The sequence below is a fragment of the Mus caroli genome, chromosome 1 (assembly GCF_900094665.2).
Source record: "Mus caroli chromosome 1, CAROLI_EIJ_v1.1, whole genome shotgun sequence".
Classification (NCBI taxonomy): Eukaryota; Metazoa; Chordata; class Mammalia; order Rodentia; family Muridae; genus Mus; species Mus caroli.
This window is the reverse complement of record NC_034570.1, coordinates 22,217,980-22,241,878: the sequence shown is the minus strand read 5'-3', so window position 1 is coordinate 22,241,878 and position 23,899 is coordinate 22,217,980.

Below are 23,899 nucleotides of genomic sequence, written 5' to 3'. Positions count from 1 at the left end.
GCATTGAACAGAAATTATATTCATATGAGTGGTATATTTGAATAGTATTCTTGGGATCTTTACCATTTAATCAATTATGCCTAAATCAGTCATGCATTATTTCTCGCTCATATTCCAATCATTCTCTTTTCAATTCTGGTTATTTATTCCATTCGCACTATTAATTGAATTCATTGCTACAGCTTTTGAAAATTATGAACTGGATATTTTCCTAAATTCAATGGAATTACTTAGTAAAGCATTGTTTGTTTTCAATTCACGAATCAACGTTAGCAATTGGAAGAAATAATTAGGTAATTATTGTTATAATTTCATTATATTTTTCTTCATTCATTTGACAGGACTGATACTTTGTATTATCTTCAAAACTGGGAAGGCAGCAAGTCATGCTATATCTTCTATAGATTACCACACACATACTGTAATATTTTTGTCTGTTTGGGTACTCTATATGGTTTGTATCATTGCCCACTTACTTTTACTTCGACAGTATTATAAATGGTTTCTAAAAATATGCCTAATTGTTTTTTCATGGCATATAATACAATGCCTGTGTTGTGTAATGTATTATTTTCTTGTTTCCCAGAATTGATTCTTAGGCTATAAAGCTGAGGTCAAAGATACAAAAATGACCTAATATTCAAATGATACTCTATTCGTATGGGGCAACCCTATATAGGGCTTAAATATATCAAAATTATCTATTTTATACTAAAGCATAAGTACCCTTCAAGACTTTAGTTAAAGGAAGAGCAAAATAATAGGCCTGTTTTCTCTATGCCTCATTCTATGGTTTATAATTTCATTGTTTTTACATTTGCTAATTACTTGTGCTTGGTAAGTTCCTGTTTTGTTGATATTGCTTTTGTTACCTTATTTCACTTCATTTTCTGATAACTTGAAATTAAAATTAGGAATGGTTGTAAAGGTTTCCTTTCTGTATGGAGTTCTCCTTTGTTATTGTTTTGTTTTGTTTGCTACTTCATTTGTATATATACTTTGATTTCATCAATTAAACACCTACATTGATATGTTTCCTAGATGGTTTTGAATATCTTAAGCTTGAATTCTACTTAATAACTCTTCATTTTAGAGATGTGTATGTGGGTGTATGTGTTTGTGTGTTTGCACATCTATGTAACTGTATGGAAATGTCTGTAATGGTATAGTGGCCAGAAGAAGTCAGCTCATGTTGGCTCTGGCAGCATTGATTAGTCTTCTATTGCTTCTATAAGATAAAGAGGAAGAATTCAGAAATGTCCATTGGTAAAACTGTGGAAATACACAGAAAAAGCATCAAGATCAACCGGGAAAGAGACAGATCTCAGAATCCAGTCTTGTTGATAGCTAGTTCTGTGACTTCTAGTCATCAGAATTCTGAAAACAAACAAACAACAACAACAAGAACAACAACAAAACCCAACACATATTTTTACTTGATCCATTTATTATAGTCATTTTATTTTCACAACTATAGGAAACTTGAATTATATAAAATCTAGATTTTTGTTGTTGGTGTTATTTATGTTTCTTTGAAGTACTGCTTTGTAGTAGAATAAACATAAGGCTTATATAAAAGTGATCACTATGTAAGATACCCTAATAAACTTACAAGCACTGTTCCCTTGTCCTTTCAGTGCTTTGAATTCTTTGGATAATCAACAAAACTAAGATACAGTAGAGTCACTTCAGATGCCACTATGAGGAGCAGAGATTCAGCTTGCCTAGCCATGGTGAGGGAAAAAGACACTTCTAAAGGGACATAAACTGCCTTCACTGTGCTTCCTTACAGAAAAGAAGCCAAAGGGTGCTTCTGCTGGTTTTCTGATGTTTGTAACTTGTTCTGTTTTTCCTTTTCATCATAGAAATAGAACTAATGAATTTTTTCTCTTAAATTGCTCACCTTTACCAAGATCAATTTATCCAATTGTGTGTAAATAAACATTTTCCCCACAACAGTCTCTCGTCATTGCTAGCCCAATAGTATTTCATTTTTTGATTTGGAAGAAAATACATGAAAAACAAACAAACAAAAAAGGAAAGCCTATAAAACCATAAGTATGAGCTCCTAGTTTTCCAAATTGTGTGTTTTATAACAACTCTTTCAAGACATATTTCTTTCAGAAAATCATCATATTAGCTTATTGAACCAGTTCTGATAAATGACTTTCTTAGGGGAAAATAGCAACCACAGTATGGAAAAATAAAGTTTGTGCCTTGAAAACTATAGATGCAATTCAGGAAAGATTCCTTTACTAGAATGTAGATATATCTTGCTCTTTGTAGAATGTAGAGCAAAAATCATCTCTTTTCTTCCTTTATGAAGAAAATGCAGTAATTAGTATGTTATAGTTTTCCCATAAACATGTGCAGAACTCAACTTAAAATGCTATCATATTAAGTGTCTTTTCTTGGCTTATGTTGACCATGTGTATGTTCAATGAAATGAATATTGCACATAATAATTTTACCTTAAAATAATTAAGCATATTCAGTCATTGTATCTAGGCTTGTGCCAATAATATATGATCATGTCATCTTCTGACTTTTGTAAAAAAAAATACAAAACCATTTTTTGGTAACCTAAGCATATATGCATCATAAAAACTCCAGTATGTTATCAAACTGATTCACAAAATGTTGAAAAGCTAGTTGCTACAATTCTGTCAGGCAAAATAAAGAAGTTTTAGAATGGAAATGAATTATAACTTCTTCATTCAGAGCACTTCCAGTTCAAGTTTCACTTTGTACATTTCTTAGAGAATAGGCAGTAGGCTTCATTGATCAGACTTGGTGGAAGAGATGCAAAGGCCAGCGTTCACACTGTGGGACTTGTGTATTTATTTTGCATTCATTTAACTGACTGCCAGAATTTCACCTCAAGTCCACAAAATTTAACAAAGGGCATGCTAATATTTTAAAATAGATAAAGAGGTGTTCAGATATAATTTTTATAATATTTCATATTAGTAAGGAAAGTAGGTGCTTTCTGTATTTCTCTGGCCTATAGAATTAAATAATGAAGACTCAAAAAATCTTACTAATTCTTGCCTCTTTCAGCAATGACATTCAGATTCTGGGAAGGATTTATCCTTGAAAATATCATCAAAATCATTTAAGTAATTCTGTTTCTTGAAGTTACACCGAGTATAAAATCTGTGATGCACTTTATCATACACACAGAACACATACACATTTTGAAAATTAAAATTTGCCTTAAAGGCCTCAAGTATTGAGCATATTACTTTCTAAGCTTATTTCCCTTTCTTAACATTAGTCTCAGCATAACTTCCCCCACTTAAGTTTTTAATGTGACCATGTGCTCCAAGTCCTTGTTCCTTGCTGTGATCACCTATCTCTCTACATTCACTCTGTTTCCTTGTGGTACACACTCCTCTCCAGTCCAGTATAAAATAGTACTTCATAGATCTGCTGTGCTTATCTCTCCAGATAGCATAAGACATTAGGATACCTTATGAGTATTTACCTTCAAGATGGGTATGTTTTGGAGAGAGGTCATAAGGTACATGCTTGACTTGTGTAGTACCTGAGAAGAGCACAGGTCACAAATGACATCTGGTAAAATGCAATTACATTGTGTTTGATCAGTAAATATTCACAAAGTGACATGCTGTGCTAGATGGAAGGGTGACAGGCAAACCACGAGCATATTGTAAAAATCTCAACAACCTAAAATCAGCAAGGATAAAAAATGAAATTTTAATATATATTACATATAATATATGTGGTTATAAATATGTGTGTGTTTATAGATAGACCCTTTGTGATTATATGCATGCCCAAAATTACATGTCTAAGTACTCTAGGAAGTCAAATTGAAATACATGTACTCAATATGAAGAAACAAAAATGTGAGCAATTATGATTTATATATGATTGGGCATTTTGATTCTGAAGGACTATGCGTTATGCTCCTATTTTTATACTTCACATAGAAAAGTCATGATCTGGCGTGAGGTATCATTTGATGTGATATTTACTCATTCATGTAAACCAGCATTAATTATCCCTCTATGAAGAATCGGTATTATGGTAAGAAGCAGCCAACACAGTCCTCTGAAGCTCCATGCTGTGTATAGTGCTTTTTCTGTTGCTTAATTTGCTGAACATTTACTTATTTTACTGAAGTTAAATGGACAATCCACAGTGTGTTTTTAATCTATATAATAGTGTGTGTATATATATATATATATATATATATATATATATATATATATATATATAATGTGTGTGTAGTTTGTCTATATAATTAATATAAAATGTAGACATAATAAAATAAAACAAACAAACAAAACAGTGTCGTGCCTATTTTCCCATTCTAAAAGACTGAACCTTGAAGTTTTCAAACTGTAAATGATGTTCTCAGACTCTTCTGGAATAACTGAAAGATATATTCTATTTTATAATATAGAATACTGTCCTTTTGTAATGAGATATTTATCTTTAAGATTTCAATAATTAATATTTGAGAAGTAACAACATTCATCATCTGTAGCTCAAGACAAACTTTTAAAAATATTCTTCTGAATGTAATATATTTAGCTTGATTAGTAAACCCATTAAAAAAATTCTTCATCTCATCACTTTTAAAAGGATATAATAGGGGAGTAATTTTTGTTTATTCCCAATGCTGCCAATTTAATGATATCATTGTTTACTTAGCTTTGAAAATTACTTATTCCTTAGAATAAATATTAAAATAAGAATGCTGATGTCACTATATAGGAAAAAATAGGCAAAGGTCTGGGAAGCATTCCAAATTAATTCAAGGTGACTTTTGTACCAAGCTAAGGATTTTTACCTGAAGCCATCAGTTTTGAGAAAAGCAAGAAAAGCACATCCGTAGATAATTCTGATTTTGTTATGTGATGAAATTTGTAGGTGTATAATTGAATACCCTCCTACATTTTTATCAATGAAAAACAAATGATGTTCCCTACATGGTCAGAGATTCAAAGTCTCTGCTGGATACTTTGCATAACCACACAGTACACGCCCTCTTACCTTTGTATAGAAGAAGCACACCACACAGCCAGTGCAGAAATAGCAGCAAAACACTTAAAATTCAAATGCTAGATTTTTATTCAGCACAAAAGGGCTTAATTGACAAAGGTTAAAAATGAAATTCTGGGGAAAATCAATTAGTCTTATCCAGTAAAAATGAAACACTAGTTGAATGTGGTAGCTGATAATGTTGCCAGATATGCTTTTACATGAAGAAGTGGCTTAAAGAGCAACTGACTCAAATTGGAAAATAGAAAACTGAGATTAACTTTGCATCTCTGAATACATGTGCTTGTTCGATGCAGTTGTTTCAAAAGCTCAGAGTCACTTCGAAACTGGTGGCCATTCAGCTTTCTTTCCTTATCCATTTTAACTTTTTTTTAAAATGCAGCATATCTGGGTAGAATTTTTTTTAATGTTTATAATTCAAGTAGAATTATAACCCTTTCCTCAGTTCAAAACCCTCCCAGCTACCATCACTCCACTTCATACAGGCACTCAAATCCTAAACACCTTCTTTTTCTTTATCATTAGATACATACCTATAGACACCTAAGCATGTGTATTCAAGAATATGTACAAATGCATGCTGCTGAATCAGTTTTTGATGTTTGTGCAGATATCCCACATCAGGGCTGACCATTACTCATTTGGCAACAAATTAGGAGGCTTATTCCTGGCAGAGGTTAATTCTCCTTCTCCCAGAAGTTAGGCGTGGTCTGTAGTTTATATGAAATTTTCCCACAACCATGTTTACATACTAATCAATATTGCATTTCATCTTTAATACAAATGTATCCTTCATTTGGTAAATCAAATACGAGTGTTATCAATTTATTTCGTCAATTTTCTGTGCTGAGCACTTTCAGGTCCCTGAGAAATTCTCAGTGGCTTTATTAACATTACAAGTTTCTTCTGCCAATATCATTCATCCCACATGACCATGAAGGCATTAAACATCGTAGCCTTTCAAAGAAATTGAAATGCTATATGATTTTTTTTTCTATTTTCAAGGAAGCTTTTACTTAAGAATATAAATAGAGCTCAATGACTCTTGCCCTCCACATAGAATTAGGAATGTCATCCAGTGCTGCCACCAAATGTTAGATTTTTGCCCCGGTAACTAAAAGCCAATAAAATCAATTCATGCCTCGAGGCTTTGTTTAAAAAAAGAAGAAGTGAATTCTTATTAAAATGAAGCAGAAAATGGGCTTCCCTGCCTTGCTATGAACACAGGTACCTCTGGATGCACATGCTCCTGGCAAATGTGCCTCAGGATGTTGCTGAACAGACTAGTGAATTATATTTGCATCTGGCAGGACTCATCAGAGGGTACAGTCCGTGCAATTTAGTTGTCCCTTCATAATTACAAGTGAGACATGCAATTGATTTAGACAATGCAAACAATGTTCTTTTCAGTTTTGTCTTGTTTTCTCTTCTGTACTGCTGTCTGATATGAGCAGAGAGATCCTAATTGGCATGGGGGAAGGTGAACCACGACTTTTGGCATATGAATTCAAGGGATAATAGGTAAGGAATCTGGAACTTCATGCACTGTTAAAAGAAAATTGTTCTGGGCCTAAAAAGATGGCTCAGTGAATAATGGTGCATAGTTCTTGTCTAGAGTTGAGTCAACAGTTAAAATCACTTGTTTCTCTTTGCAGATCTAACTTCAGTTACAGGCAATTTTATAGTTGCTCACAACCATCAGTAACTCCAATTCTAGCAGATCCCCTGTCTTCTTCTAGCACACTTGGGCATGTATGCATATGTGAAAACACACACACACACACACACACATCTGTACACACACACAAGATTAAAAGTTAAAATAAAAATGCACAATGTTCTGTAAAAAAAAAAGAACTTTGTATTAGCTGTTAGACATAATTGCACTAATTTTAATTTTCTTTTTCAGCCCACCTTTTATAAACTTAGTGTGTCATCAAAATTGAAACATAATTCTCTGACAGATTACTCTGATTATTTTAAATTTTAAAATAAAAACTGAAATTCAGAATGTCAGTAATGGAGAACCAACAGCCCTCTGATCATGGTTTTATAGAAGACCTCTTACAAAAAATATCAAAGATTAAATGTGTGGCATGCTGACTCAGTGGCTACAGCAATGAGAAATATTTTTTTCATAGAGGAAATGTAAAATAGCGTTAATAATCATTAAAATAACTGGATATAAAATAGTGCACTGGAATGTGAAGACAAGACTGTATACTGAGGTATGACTAAAAGTTGTGTGTTAAATACATGAAGTGACATCCTTCCTACTGAATGTCATGACATTAATAGATGACCATGGATTCTGTGAGCAAGTAGGAAATAATATTGGTAGTTTAAAAGCAATATGTAGAATTTTTGGCCCAGGTGTTAGTCTCTGGAAGAAGAGTCATAAATGCATGAAAATATTTCTAATTTCAGCATGTTTCCAGCCTTAGGAACACATACACAAAAGATGAAAGCAGAGGGACATGCCTTCAAGATAAGTAACAGTTTTTAGAAAACACTGCCAAGAGTTGAGTGAGGCAGCAGTTACTGTAAAGAAGTCATGCACAAGTACACAATGAGCAATATTATAACAGTTGTAATAGTAAGCTATGTTAAACATTAATAGCCAATATTCACTAGCAATTGGAAATTATTATGAAGCCATGTTACAGGAAACATTTATTAGATTTTGTATAAAACTCGAAAATATAATTTTTAAGATGTAGAGATGCTATAAAAAGTTCTAAACATCTTCAATATTATTTACTATCTTCAGACTACAGGTTTATTTATCATTATAGCAAGAGAACAGCATCTCCCATTAAACAGACATTAATTGTAGAGTTCTAGAAAGAATTAAGACATACAATTTTTATCTGCCTTATATAATTCACTTTGTAGAAGACAGTTTAGGGCAAGAGAAACTGCTCAGTGGGTAAAAAGCTTCTTACACAAGCATGAGCACCAGAATGCACACCTCCAGAACCCATGCAGAGCCAGCACAGTCGCATACATCTGTAGCCTCAATACTTTGCTGGTGAAACTGTAAGAAAGGAAGCAGAAATAAGACAATCCCTGGAAGCTTACTGGCCGGTTCTTGGAGATATATACCAGGGAACAAATCACCATGTCTTAAACAGGGTAGAAGAGAAGGCCTGACCACAAGCATGTTCCATAAACATAATGTGTGAACTATGAAAAATATATGCCTGCTCATATGCACACACACACACACATGCATGCACATGATGTTTGTGGAAACAGACATGCCTACACACATAGGGGAAAAGAAAGATAGATTATTATACACATAGTACATACACAGCATTGCAAATTTGGAGTAAATTTTTGTTACAAGAAGAAAGACTTATCTTGGACATGAATGATAAGGAGTAGCACAGGATCTGAACTCACCCTACAGAAAATAAAGTTCTTACCTAGATTGGAGTACATTCCAAGTCATATGCTTCCAACAGATTGCCTTCAGATACATTTTATATGACATCTGTATTTTCTTTAAAACGTGAAAATATAAATATGTTGAAATACAAGCATAAGGCTTATCTTATTGAGCTTTTAAACATAATTATAATTAAGATTTTAAAGGAAATGTTAAAAAGAGCTGATTTCAGTCAAAATAAGATCTAAAACCCATAGTAAAGTGTGATAATTAGTATAAAGAATATTATTGATAGATTTTGCAATGAGATAGATATAGCTAAAATAAGTGATTCAGAAATTATGCTAATATAGGACTGGAGAAAGTTTACTAAGTTAAAAGCACTTCCTGCCCTTCAAGAGGATTGGAATATGTTTCCCAACACACACATCAGGAAGATTACCACTACCAGTAACTCCAGCCCTGGGAGAATATCAATGTTCTCTTCTGGCCCTTTTGGAAACTGCCTTCCCATGCTTATACCTGTACACAGACATACCAATTAAAAAATAATAAACTAAAAGTTTAAACTATATAAATATAAAATATGCATATCCAATAAAAAAGTATAGAGATATATAAAGCATTTTAATGGAAGAGGAGTAAAGTATTTGATAAAAATGAGGGTCAGAGTTTGGATGTCTAGTAAACACATAATTATCATTCCACTTGCAAAGCCAGCACTCAGATAGCTGTAACAGAAACACTCACGAGCAAACTGGCTAGATAGACTAGCCAAAACATTAAGCTTTGAAGTCAAGTGAAAGAGCATGCCTCAATGAATAAAGTGGAAACCAGTCAAGGAAGACACATGGCATCAATATTAGGCTTTCACATGTCTATTCTTGTGCACCCTCAGACACAAGTGCACCCACCATTAAAGTGAATACACAAGTATAGTATCACAAAAGAGAGCATTTGAAGAAAAGACTGAAAAATGAATTCAACCTTAAGGTGGAGGGAGGAGAGCTGGCTTCTAAGACTAGTTCCTGACCTCTGCCTTCTGACCTTTGACCTCTGAGCTCTAACCTTGGTATTTATTTACATGTCATTATTTCAGACACACACTTCTTACACGTGCATGTTGCTGCTGCTGATAAACCTTCAATTCTAGTAATCTTCCCCAAATAAATGCAAACTGAAGACATCAAGCACACAAGAACATATTCAATTAAGAGCAAGAACAAACTTTTATGTTTATCAATGACAGAAATATATATAACACTGGATACATTTGCATAATAGCATATCAAACATTCATGAGAATACAATAATGTTAGTAAAAGGTATGTATGAATTATTGCAGATATTAAATAAAATGAGCCAAGTGTAAAAATTTTATATGTGACACAGCAATTCAAAGACGTCAGGCTTAATTTACAGTGAGATAAATCAGAACAGTGAGCATCCTAAGGGAAGATTCATGTCTTATCTTGAAAATCTTGAAAATCCTGAGATTATGGTTTATTTTTTCATTCTGTGGCTTTTGCATAGAAAAATTTATATTGTAAAAGTTTATGAGTTTCACATATAATTTTATACAGTCCTTAGCCTTTTATACTGTGAGATGTTTATTTAGAAGGTCAAGACATGTATTATGAGGGTTAGTTCAAGCAAGGGCATAGGCTAGATACTATATCTTCACACTTGCTACCATAACTCCATTCATTATATGAGAGTGGAAAGAAAGGCAGGATACACCTACCGGCTTTGTGCCCTAACACAGACCCACACTCTACTAAATAAACTTTCTGTTTTCTGTTTTTAAAGATGTATTTGTATTTTTATCTATATGTATGTATACTAATACTGGGAGGGTACCATGGAAGAACAGACAAAAGGGTCAGATCCCATGGAGATGAAGTGGCTAATAGTTGAGAGCTGTCCAACTTGGTCCTAGGGACCAAATTTGTGTATTCTAGAAGATCAGCAAGAATTCTTAACGCATGAGCTATCTCTCCAGCCCCTAAAATCTCTAATTTTCATAATATATCATAATTTGGCTGTTCTTTAACATTTCTTCTATTTCTGCTAGGAAAGCAGATAAGCAAAATAATATTGTTTCTTTCATGAAGTCTTATAATGTCCCTTAGTTTTCGGAGTTATAATTACTAAGCACCTGAAATTCATTCTCTATAAAACATTCAATTCAAAACTCTTAAATTCGGTGATATATCACTATATTAAAAGTACTGCAATGGCTACAGCTCTCAAAAATAAAATGGTATAACTCATCATGATTAGGTAGAACTGTATTTTTTTTCTCATAATTTTCTACTTCTTTCATTATCACATACATATGGCTATATCTCTGGCCTTTCAGTTATTCATAAATCCTCCCTGACTCAGGCTTCTACTCTTGATTTTTTCTTATTCTTAAAATGTTTTTCCCCAAGATCTCTTCACATACCACATTCCTTAGTTGATTTTCTGCTAAGATTTGCTTTTATAATGGATCTTGACTTACATAGTGCTAATTATTAGCTAATTTTATTGCAGACTCCTAAAAGACTTGCCATATATTTCTAAATGAAGCCATCTTACTTATATATGTGCTGTTCACACCATACAAGAGTTAGGAATTACATTTGCTTTGGGTAATAATGGCTGAGAAACACAATCCCCATCACAATCCCAACACAATTCTTCAAACACATGAAAAGAACAATTTGCAAATTTATCTGGAAAAACAAAAAACGCAATATAGCAAAAACAATTCTTAATAATAATAATAATATTAATAATAATAATAATAATAATAATAATAATAAAACTTCTAGGGGAATAACCACCCCTGTAGCTATTCTACAGAGCAATAGTGATAAAAATTAAAACTTAGCTTCTCTGACACTTTTTGCAGTTCAGGTCCCTCATCTCAGGGAGTATCTCAGCTATTATTGCTTACTATGACAGAGAGGGGCCTTGGTAATCTGAGTCTGCTACAAGGACTTTCTGATGCGATTTTAAATTGTTCACTACCCTGTTTAAGAAACTTCCAACAAAATGGAATACTTCAATCTTGGAAGAAATTAAGAAAGTGTCGCACAACACACACAAACACACACACACACACACACACACACACACACAAACACTCCACACCATCACCATAACCACCACCAGCACCACCATCAACCATCATCCCCACAATGAAACAAAGTAAATAAAATTATAGAATGTTAAAAATAAAATTTAAAATACAGAGTAAATAATTTATCCTGTTTGAGAATGTCAGTGAATGAAAGTATAAGAAATAGTATTTCCTTTGTTGATGTTGTTTTGCTAATAGACATTAGGTCTCCAAAGCCATTATGTATGACATTCCATTAACTTTGGGTTCTTTTGCTACAACCAATCTAACTTATTTAAGATAAAAATTTATTTAAAAAGACACATTTAGAAACATTTGAGAAAATTTGTTCCACTTGCTTTATATTTTAGTTGATGGTGATCTAATTAAAATCTTGTTTTGCCTATGTACTTATGTAGCCTCCTCAAACCTGAGCAGGCTGGCTCAGACCTGCTCTGCCACTGTCATCTAGCCCACCTAAGATGGAGTCTTCTGACCTAGATAAGGTCTATTGTTCTATCACATCCTTCAAGATGCCACTAACCACTGGGAGGGTGAACTTGTTCTCCTGATGCTCTCCTGACAAAATGAGATCCCGGAGTGTTGGGGGATGGATGGGACACCCCTTTACAAGCTCAAACTCTTTTGCAAACATTGGCCTTGATCAGAAAATTTTGTCTTGGCCCTTTATTTCTCTGCAGTCTCTCCTATACATACCCAGCCTCCCTCTCAGGTACCCAGTTCCTGTAGCTGCAGGCAGCTTCATACTTAGATTTTAGAATTGAACCTAGCAACCCATATATGCTACAAAAGCATTCTAGGATGTCCCCAGACCATGATTTAGAATTGTGTAATAATTTTTATAAATTAAAATGTTGATAGAAAATGTTCAGTTCAGAGGCTGAATTTATAATATTAAATCTATAAATATCTTCTCTTGTTTATGTATTCCAATGCAAACAATCAATTGTCTAGAATGAAATTACCAGACCACCCATCTGCGCAGTTTTAAATTATATCCATTGCACTTGAAAGTACTATTACATAAATGCTTATCTTGTTCCAAAGTGACAAAAATTAGAAAGATGAATACTTAGAAACATGATTATATAAATATAAAAATATATGAATAAATATTGGTATATATATCTATATATACACACACATAATATGAATATATGGGTGCATATGTGTGTGAATTTGTGTGTATATATATATAACCTATGCAACATAAACTCCAGCAAATAAACTTTAAATTGCAATGTATTATTAAAATTAAAATGCATTTAGTTTTTAAGCCAATCTCTGGAAGCTTATCATCACCTTGTATAACTAAATTTCCTGATCAACTTGTTTTATTTGCTATATACCAGAGTAAATGGTAGAATTCAGTGCATAGCCACGTAGGTCATTGGTATGGCTCATTTATGACACACAGGTTTCTCTCCATTTTTATAGCAGCTTTACACTTTGCATAACAAAGTCATTTATTGCTCAATATAAAGAGAAAAATGAAAAATATAGATTATTGACAACTGCTGTGCAGAATATCTTTATATTTTTGATTCAATAAGATATATTACTTCTCCTAAATATGTCTACTTATATTTCATTTTCTGGTTCTAGAATGTATAAGTTTAAAAATAGCACTTTCACTGTTAGCTATGATTTTTGCATATATTAATGAATAAAGGAGAAACTTAGAAATATATTAAAATGTGACTTAGTGAATTTAGTATAAGTAATTTTTGCACGATATTTCTTTTGTGCCAATTGCAGACTATGTTGAATTTTCTGTCAGAAAAGAACTTTATCCTGCAGCATCACCAAGACTGAAACACATTGCATGCTAAGGTAATCGCTTAGTCTTTCAGCTTTCTGAGTGTATTTAGATGATCCCAAAATGAGATTTAAAATGTATTCCTTTTGCATTTTCAATTTCTGCTCATGTGTTTTCTAAGAAAATTGATGTCTTTTGTTATTTTGTGATTACTTTGACAAGTTAGAATATTTAATTATTTTATACCAATTTAAATCATGTGACGATTTATTATGAAGTCCATCAAGCCAAAAGTATCAAGTTAACTCTACTGGTCATTTATTATGACTTTACTCACTGATCCAATGATATTATCAAGGAAAAGAAAATGTACATTGATTAAAATAGTATAACAAAACTGTGACTATTCCTATTTTCATTCTGACATAGTAAATATAGATTATAGCAGTCCTTAATTATACCATAAGACACCTTTGGAAATAAGTAACAAAAGGTGTTAACAATATTCAATGTTCAGCATTCAAGGAGACACTGTCACTGAAGAAATGTCTTCCAGCCTAGTTACAATGTTCAGTGGTTATGGTCTTAGAGACAAAGGTCAGCATGTCATGCCTGGGACCCAGCTTCCTGAACTGAAGCTATTCTGACTGGTCTTTGCATATCAGATGCAGGGTTTTTTTTTTTCCCTTATGTACCTTAATCTTATCTTCAGCTATCAATGGGATCAAAATGCTTCTAGGAGAAGCTACAACTGTTTGGCCATCTTCTGCTCTAACTCCATAAAACTTCTCTAAACTCACATGGTACAGTGTTGTTGAGCTTCCTTGAATACGGTGTTCTTAATCTTTTTATCACACATATTTAAAGCAGTTTCTGCTTTTCTCAGTGTTCTGCAGTCAACAGCTTGTTAAGGTTGTTTTCCCACCTTCCTTCCCTAGCTCTTCCTTCAAGTAGTCTCTGGTATCTTAACTGCAGGAAATAAGAAATTCTTTAGATTCATTTTTCTAAGGAGGGCTCAGGGTGAAAACTTGTGGGTTTTTATGCTGGAGAGTGTACTATGTTTAATTTCTTCTGCTAAAACTCATTTTACATGTTCTGTGTGGTAAGTATGAGAAGAAGTAGGCCATCTGTGCTCTACAGTACATGATATGCAAGAAAGTACTTTAAGAAAATGAAGTCTTAGGCCGGGCAGTGGTGGTGCATGCCTTTAATCCCAGCACTTGGGAGGCAGAGGCAGGTGAATTTCTGAGTTTGAGGCCAGCCTGGTCTACAGAGTGAGTTCCAGGACAGCTAGGACTACACAGAGAAACCCTGTCTCCTGTCTTGAAATACCAAAAAAAGAAAAAAAAAAGAAAGAAAGAAAGAAAGAAAGAAAGAAAGAAAGAAAGAAAGAAAGAAAGAAAGAAAGAAAGAAAAAAAAGAAAGAAAAGAAAAGAAAAAATAAAAGAAGAAAAGAAAATGAAATCTTGAGACAAGACAGCTACCTTAATTTAAGGGCATTATCAGAAGATGCAAATCCTGTTCCCAGAGCCTTTATCTCTGTCAACTACATAAAATTACTTCAAGGTGTGGGGCAGTAGGCTGTGCACAGACAGCCTGGTCCCCAGTCAAGCAAAGGTCTGAAACCCTGATGACCAGTGGGTGGTGATTTCTACCAGCATGGGGCAGAAGCCCTGGGGCTAATTATGTTTGATGTTAATTCTGTTCTCCTGTGAGGGATTGAGAACAAGGAATGACTCTGCAATGGGGTGATTACCTGTGAACTTGCTTCCCACCTTAATTTGTAAAATAAAGGAGAACTGATGATTAGGCAGATAAAGGGAGGTGAAGCAGAAGTTTGGGGGAGAAAAGAAGGAGAAAAAGGAAGAGGGAGAGGACACAGAGGAGGAGGAAGAAGAAGAAAAGTGGAGCAGAAGCATGTGGCCTGAAATAACTGCAAGTTCTTGAAAAAACCTAGTGGGGAAGCCCCCACTCCATTCCCGAATCAGTGTGCACCCTAGAAATCACGAGAGACTGTCTTGATGCAAACACAGGAGGTAGTTTAATGACTGAGCTCCAGGCCGACCCATATCTCTTGCAGGAGATAGTGGAGTCAACCGTAAGGCTCAAAAGTTAGGGGTTTATATAGGAAAGGAGTGGGGGAATAGGGAAAATTGGTGCAGTTACACATAAGTGGGCAGTTTAAACATCAGTGAGCAGTATGTGATAGTAACTCTAAAGGGAGGGTGTTTATCTTGGTCGGCAGGACATCTGGCTAAGCTCAAACCATATCAGCAGGTGGCCCATTACTCATCTGAGATTGTCCTTGAGTGCCTTTCTTATCTCAATGGCTAATTGGTTCCTGGGATGACTTTACAGGCTTTGTGCCTGCCCAATTCTCTTATTTTTATGGCTCTAAGTCTGTGAACCTTCTGACTAGGGCCTTGAGTAAACCTTCTGGCTAGGGCTTTGAAGTCTTGAATTTAGTTTTCTTTTTTTCATTCTAAGGGGTCTCTTAGATGTGGAAGATGTTAGTGTAGCAGTAGATCTGCCCAATCTAGGCAAACATCATGTATTCATATTAATTGTGTTGTGTATTCATTGCTGGGGCATATTTGGGTTGGAGATTTACCGAAACAGGCCCCTGGCACCTGTTGAAGTTACAGCCCCCTCATCCCCCCTCCCACCCCCCACAGCAGAGATGTGTGACTATCAGTCATGAAGACAATGTCCCAAGCTCCTGGCATTCTGGCTAGACTCCACCTTCACAGTTACCTGATAACAGCCAGGTATCCTCCTCACCACAGCTACCCTGCAACTACCAGACAGCCCAAAACACTATAATAGGGGCTGCTTGGCCCCTCTCTCTCTCTCTCTCTCTCTCTCTCTCTCTCTCAAGCTCTTACCTCTCTTATTCTCATCACTAGCTCTTCTTTTTCCCTTCTCTTCTCCCCTATCTCCACATGGCCATGGCCCACCTCTCCTTTTCTACTTTCTCTATTTCTCTCTGCCTTTCTAACATAAAGCTCTAAAACCATAGACAGTCTCTGCTCATCAGAACTCTCCATGCTTGAAGATGGAATAGGCCTTCCCCTAAAAAGCTTCATCTAATCTCCGGAGGGAAGGCCTCTCAGTGTTTCCAGCCACCAGACTAGATCAAGGACTCTCCCCAACCTGGAAACCACCCAGTGCCTCTCCCTCCTGCTCCCTTCTCCCTTCTGTCCTGGGGCTGACCATGTTGCCCCCGGGGCCTCACTTTGTTCTCAGCTCTTCTGCAGTGTCCAGGAGCATCATGCCATGCCCAAGAGCTAGAATCTATCATCCTTGGCCTCCATGAAGCCCAGGGACCCTGTACTGATCCCTCTCCACCTTCCTTGGACTGGGGTTCTGTGGCTTCCCACAGTCAGATGCTCACCCAAGCAGCATGGAGAGTGCATGGTAGTCCCTGATCCCCACTCCTGTCTGCCTGCCCAGAGCCCTGAGCAGGACTCAGATTCTCTCCAACCCCCTTTCTTTTCCAGAGACCCACTGCCCAACATCAAGGGACCACATACCACCTTCTTCTTCTTCTTCTTCTTCTTCTTCTTCTTCTTCTTCTTCTTCTTCTTCTTCTTCTTCTTCTTCTTCTTCTTCTTCTTCTTCTTCTTCTTCTTCTTTTCTTCTCCTTTTCCTTCTCCTCATTCTCCTTCCCCTTCTCCTTCTCCTTCTCCTCATTCTCCTTCCCCTTCCCCTTCTCCTTCTCCTCCTCCTCCTCCTTCTTCTTCTAGATATTTTCTTTATTTACATTTCAAATGTTATCCCCTTTCCTGGTTTTCCCTCTAAAATCCCCTATCCTCTCCCTCCTCCCCCTGCTCAACAACCCACCCACTCCTGCTTCCTGGTCCTGGCATTGCCTATACTGGGGTATTGAACCTTCACAGGACCAAGGGCCTCTCTTCCCATTGATGACCAACTAGGCCATCCTCTGCTACAAGTGCAGCTAGAGCCATGAGTCTCACCATGTGCTTTCTTTGATTGGTGGTTTTGTCCGAGGGAGCTCTGAGGGTACTGGTTAGTTCATATTGTTGTTCCTTCTATGGGGATGCAAACCTCTTCAGCTCCGTGGGTACTTTCTCTAGCTCCTTCATTGGGGACCCTGTGCTCTGTCCAATGGCTGGCTGTGAGCATCCACTTATGTATTTGTAAGGCACTTGTGTAGCATAGAAAGAGACAGGTATATTAGGCTCCTGTAATTTGCAAAACACATGAAACTCAAGAGGGAAGACCAAAGTGCGTATACTTCGATCTTTCTTAGAAAAGGAAACAAAATACCCATGGAAGCAGTTACAGAGACAAAATATGAAGTAGAGCCTGAAGGAATGGCCATCCAGAGATTGCCCCACCTGGGGATCTATCCCATAAACAACCACCCAAACCAGACACTATTGTGGATGCTGACCACATACCTTCTTATGACCTCAACAAGCGCTCACATACAGGTGGCATAAATCACACAAACACATATAAATACAAAATAAAAAATTTAAATGTTTTTTAACGCAAAAATTTTGCTAAACCTTGGTCTTTTTTTTAATTGGGTATTTATTTCATTTACATTTCCAATGCTATCCCAAAACTCCCCCACACACTCCCTCATCCACTCCCCCACCCACCCACTCCCACTTCTTGGCCCTGGCAACCTTGGTCTTTAAGAAGTCATTTATGATCAATTACAAAAGGACTAGTCCTAAAAACAAAATCATCACTGTTCATTTATTACCTATGATGCCACTTTCCTTATTATGGTCTGGTCTGGTCTATAGGAAAATCTAATGCATGTAGATTTGTGTTAATGCTTGTATTATATTAATTGGGTACCAAAATTTCACAAAAATCCCACATGTAAAATGCTGAGAGTCCCTGCCCCTCAGTTGGTTGTAATTGGTAAATAAAGTTTCTGGTTACCAATGTCTGGGCAGAGAGTCAGAGGTGGGACTTTAGAGTTCACAGTCAAGGGAACCAGAAGAAGATTTAGAATCACCATACTAGGAAAGGAATAAGATCTAGGCCTGAAGAGCTACAGAAGAGAGGCATACCAAATATGTAAGAACCTTGGAAGAGAGGCCCCAGAGCCTCCTTCCCCTGATTGGGTCTAAGGTAGCAAGGTGGAATATAGATGTCAATAAGTAGTAACTCAGGAGTATTGGAGGGGAGGCATTTGCAACATGGAAGTTTGGGAGTGGCACAACTATTGAGTTGTTTAAGTCATATTAAATATATGGCTGCCTGTGTTTATCTCTTTCATTTGGGAATCCAGAACACCATGCTGCTGCCAGGGATATTAGAGCAGATTAATCAACTACCACAATAAACGCTGATATAATAAGTTGCAGATGTGAGTGTTGAACATGGAGGTGGTCTACTTTTCAGTCATACATTAAGGAATTGAACTAGAATTCCAAGCCAGGTTTTCAGAAAATTAAAATCTCTCTCTGTGTGTGTGTGTGTGTGTGTGTGTGTGTGTTCCAAACTGTTGTAAAATGAGAATTTAGGAGATATGGAGACTTCTTATTGTGAAGCCACTCTGTATGTACTCTAGTTACATTGAGTTTATCCAGTCAGCTCCCAGTGACTCAGTTCAACATTCTGATTTAGAGTAGACTTTTCCTTCCTTCACTGAAGACGTGGCATAATGCATCCATTTCCTCCATGAGTCACTGCCTCACGAGGGCCTCCATTCTCTTTGTGCTAAAACAGGAGTACATTCCTGCCTATGCTTGGGAGTTGCTGAATCCCTCAATGTCACGCTGTCAGCTCCAGCTCCTCAATACTGTCACAATGGCTTCAACTGCCACCTCTCACTGGCACAGCCCACATCTAGTTTGTTGACTCAAATCCAATTCTAACTTCTAACCTGTGGCAAACACCCAACTTCCTTCTTTTATCTTTATTTATTTATTTATTTATTTATTTATTTATTTATTTATTTATTTTTAGATGTGCCAGCCAAGTGGAACTCAGAATGGGAGCTGGGGTCTGAATTAAATTTGGTATTTCTGTAATTTCTTTTTTATTGCAATTCAGACTTGTTATGTTCTTGGTGTTCTCAGTGTTCTTCTGAGTCAGGAAGTTGAGTGTGGGTGAGAGGAGAGGAACTTGGCCTTGACTCATCTGGGACTGTTTAAAAATGTTGTCATGCAGTGTGTTCTACAAGTACATGATCCAGACACTTACAAAAATAATTTCCATTTTTCATGCTGATAGCTACTACCCTAAACATCATACGGTGAGAAATGCAGTATTTTGCCTGCCAGAAACTTAGATCATCGAGCATAATTCCATCAGCCTAGTCTTCTGCAGCGTCAAGTGAATGACATAGCTTAGACTTCCTATTCATGTTTAGCAGGATCCCTACTGTTAGCAATCAGGCATCTCCACTGCCTGCCCCATCAATAGCAGGATTTGTCATCAATAGCTGCCAAGATTCAACAGATTGCTACTGACACCATGAGTTACATATCCTCCCCCATGCACATGTGTGACATCCTCTTTTGAAAGGCCAGTCCCTCCTCTCCCTGCTCTCTTAATCCCTCCACCCTGACCTAAGGGCAGCCGCAGTATATCCCATTCCCAATAAGCCTCCATTGTGAGATCTATCAGATGGTGTGACTTTACGGAGTCAATTGGTTAGATCAGAGAACCTACCTTTCTTGAATTTTGACAATCCTTGGTCAGCTAGCAACTGGATACTTCTACACATTTTAACGTTTCCTAATGGCACAAAATGTAAGAAATTCTTGTAAAAACCTATAAATATCCTCTTTTAAGACAAGGATAAGATAGAACATACAAATACTTTTTCCTGGTTTTTAAAACTTGGATATGGTACTTGTTATATCAAGATTAATGGTGGCAAGGTGGAGATAAATGGAAGGGGACCAATTTCTACAGCAGCAGAATCATTATTTCATCAGAATACTACAAGAGCAACATTCTCTCTGTAGAAGTAGAGATTCTATACAAGGGAGCAGGGAACTTAGAAGTTTTATAAGGCAGATAAAGGGATTGAGAAGATACCAGATGCTCTCTATAAGCCATGACCCCTGCTCCTCCCAAGTCTCAAAATGGTAAATACAAGTGAAAGTTGGTACGTAGATCATCTTATCTACACTCTAGAAGTACACAGGTGTTATCAGTCAGATCAACTTTCCTGTCCGGAATTTCTCTGCCTTTTGAGACTTTTAGGTCATTTAGTCACTTCAGTCTTGATTTACACATACTCATTTCAGAGTCCCCAAAGTAATTTTTTTTTATTTGCCATTATATGAGAAGTTAGGCACTCAAATATGGAAAAAGTAAATAAAGTTGGAATGTTGGTGCCACAGGAACAAATAAATGGTTGAAGTGAAATAATCTAGCAGAGAGTTGCTTTCTTTCTTTCTTCTTCTTCTTCTTCTTCTTCTTCTTCTTCTTCTTCTTCTTCTTCTTCTTCTTCTTCTTCTTCTTCTTCTTCTTCTTTTTTTTTTCCCCCCACAAAGGGTATGCCACAACTCAAACAACATAATGCACACAAATGGCCAAGATGACTTTTGTCTTTAATTATATCTAATCCTATTGATAGAAATCTGGCTTCATTATCTGACTTGACCAGATCATTAGGAATGAAGAGGAAGGGAACTCAGGGAAATCTAGTAGTTAGGAAAATAGATGTGTCATAAGATGTAGAAGGTTCAGGGAATATGGAGTAACTATCAGGCTACCCACCTTGGACAGAAAAACAAACAAAACAAAACAAAACAACACACTTTTTAAAATACCTTCATCTTTATTATGCACCTATTCCTTCAAACTCAGGTAACATGATGACTTTTGAAGTCTCCAGAATCAGTAAATTATTGCTATAAAATATAGCTTAAGTACAGCTTAAGGTGAGTTTATCTTTCTAGGGTGACCACTTCCCAGGAAAATTGACCCCACCCAGAGGGAATGTTGTTTTATCTCAAGCCAGAAATCCAATTCTTTTGAAAAGAAGGAACTTCTTATGAATAGACCTTTACTGGGACTGTTTCCTATTCCTCCCTCTATTAGTAAACATTTGGGGCTTCTTTACTGGATTCCTGTATTTACCATATTTCCAACCCTTATTCTACCCTAATCCCTTCCAATTCTCCAACACTAGATATGAGAGAAGGAAGTTTAGAGGGAAAAAAGATAGATAGATGATAGATAGATAGATAGATAGATAGATAGATAGATAGATAGATCTGCCTGCTGATTAGGGGCATTGAGTTCCTTGGGGAAAATCCAATCTTCATTGCAATGAGCAATCCAACAATAGCAAAAGCAGCTGCAGGAACCAGCAGGGGCAGCAGCAGGGGAGCAGCTCCCACCCTTCACAAAGCAATTGTTCTTTAACAATGTATATTTCCCCTTGTTCTATTTCCTTCTTCAGTATTCATGACTTCCTCCCTCCACCACTTTATCCATTGTAACTGCTGACCGGTCTCTAATGCAACTGTTACCTTTCCAGTCTCAAGAAATAACTCTATTTTGGGTATCCCAATTACTTAATATTTGTTTGATATAAGGGGGCATTCTGTAGGAAATGATAACCCTTTTAAATTCCTTAGAGCTATCATTTCTATAGGACATCATGTTATCTCATCATAATCAAGAATAGCACTATTAGTAGACATTCACTGTCCAATTAGGTGGAAAATCAGTGGTGACTTTGTAATTCTAGCCACTCTTCTGGTGACAAACTTAGCTCAAGATTAAGTCTTTCTTTCAAATGCCCTGTTTATCTTTAACCTTGTTTCAGGACACAGGCTACTTCTCTTGACTCCCTGACCTACCCACAGGTTTAAGGTCTTGAAAATTTGAAACTAAAAGTGCCAGAAGAAGGACAGGGTTTCTATCTGCCTTCTAGCCCAGTCTGCTTCCCTCTTTCATCCTGGGAGAGGTTGCCACTCTCAGTTACCAGGTCTGAAACTTTTTGTTCCCTTTTCTGGTGCTATTCATTTCCCAGGTACTTTAACCTCTGCTGGTAGTCTTTTTAACTAATTCAGCAATCCACTCAAAAAGGAAAGAATAGAATGGTCCTTCTGGTTTTTCCATTTGGTTTATGTTTTGTTTTTTAGACCCCTCCATAGTCACTTGCAACTTTACGATTTTCTTATCAATTTTCCTAACCTGTTTTTGATACAAATTACAGGAAGAAGAAGGAGGAGGAGGAGGAAAGGAAGGAGAAGAAGAAGAAGAAGAAGAAGAAGAAGAAGAAGAAGAAGAAGAAGAAGAAGAAGAAGAAGAAGAAGAAGAAGAAGAAGAAAAAGAAGAAGAAGAAAGAGGAGGAGAAGGAAGAGGAGGAGGAGGCAGAGGAGAAGGAGGAGGAGAAGGAGGAGAAGGAGGAGGAGGAATAGGAGGAGGAAGAAAAGGAGAAGGACAAGGAGAAGGAGGAGAAGGAGGAGGAGAAAGAGGAGCAGTATAGGAGGGAAAGAGAAGGAGGAGGAGGAGGAGGAGAAATAGGAGGAGGAAGAGAAGGTGAAGAAGAAAGGGAAGAAGGAGGAGGATGAAGAGGAGGAGGAGAACAAGGAGGAGAAGAAGAGAAGGAGGAGGAGGAAAAGAAGAAGGAGAAGAAGAAGAAGAAGAAGAAGAAGAAGAAGAAGAAGAAGAAGAAGAGGAAGAGGAAGGGGGAGGAGGAGGAGGAGGAGAAGGAAAAGATGGAGGAAGAGGAGAATTAAGAGGAGGAGAAGAAGGAGGAGAATGCGAAGAAGAAGGAGAAGAAGAAAGGGAAGAAGGAGGAGAAGGAGAAGGATGAAGAGGAGGAGGAGAAGAAGGATGAAGAGAAGGAGAAGGAAGAGGAGGAGGAGGAGGCAGAGGAGAAGGAGGAAGAGGAGGAGAAGGAGGAGGAGGGATATGAGGAGGAAGAGAAGAGAAGGACGAGGAGAAGGAAGAGGGAGAGGAGGAGGAGGAAGAGAAGGAATAGGAGGAGGAAGAGAAGGAGGAGGAGGAGGAAGAGGAGAAGAAGAAGAAGAAGAAGAAGAAGAAGAAGAAGAAGAAGAAGAAGAAGAAGAAGAAGAAGAAGAAGAACAATAAGGAGAAGAAGGAGGAAGAAGAGAATGAAGAGGAGGAGAAGGAGGAGGAGAAGGAGGAGAAGAAGAAGAAGAATAAGGAGAAGAAGGAGGAAGAAGAGATTGAAGAGGAGGAGAAGAAGGAGGAGGAGAAGGAAAAGAAGAAGAAGAAGAAAAGTAAGAAGGAGGAGGATGAAGAGGAGGAGGAGAGGAAGAAGAAGGAGAAGAAGGAGGAAGAAGAGAATGAAGAGAAAGAGAAGAAGGAGAAGGAAAAGAAGGAGAAGAAGAAAGGTAAGAAGGAGGAGGATGAAGAGGAGGAGGAGAAGAAGGAGGAGGAGAAGGAGAGAAGGAGGAGGAGGAAAAGAAGAAGAAGAAGAAGAAGAAGAAGAAGAAGAAGAAGAAGAAGAAGAAGAAGAAGAAGAAGAAGGAAGAGGAGGAGGAATAGGAGGGGGAAGAGAAGGAGAAGGAGGAGGAGAAGAAGAAGAAGAAGAAGAAGAAGAAGAAGAAGAAGAAGAAGAAGAAGAAGAAGAAGAAGAAGAAGAAGAAGAAGAAGA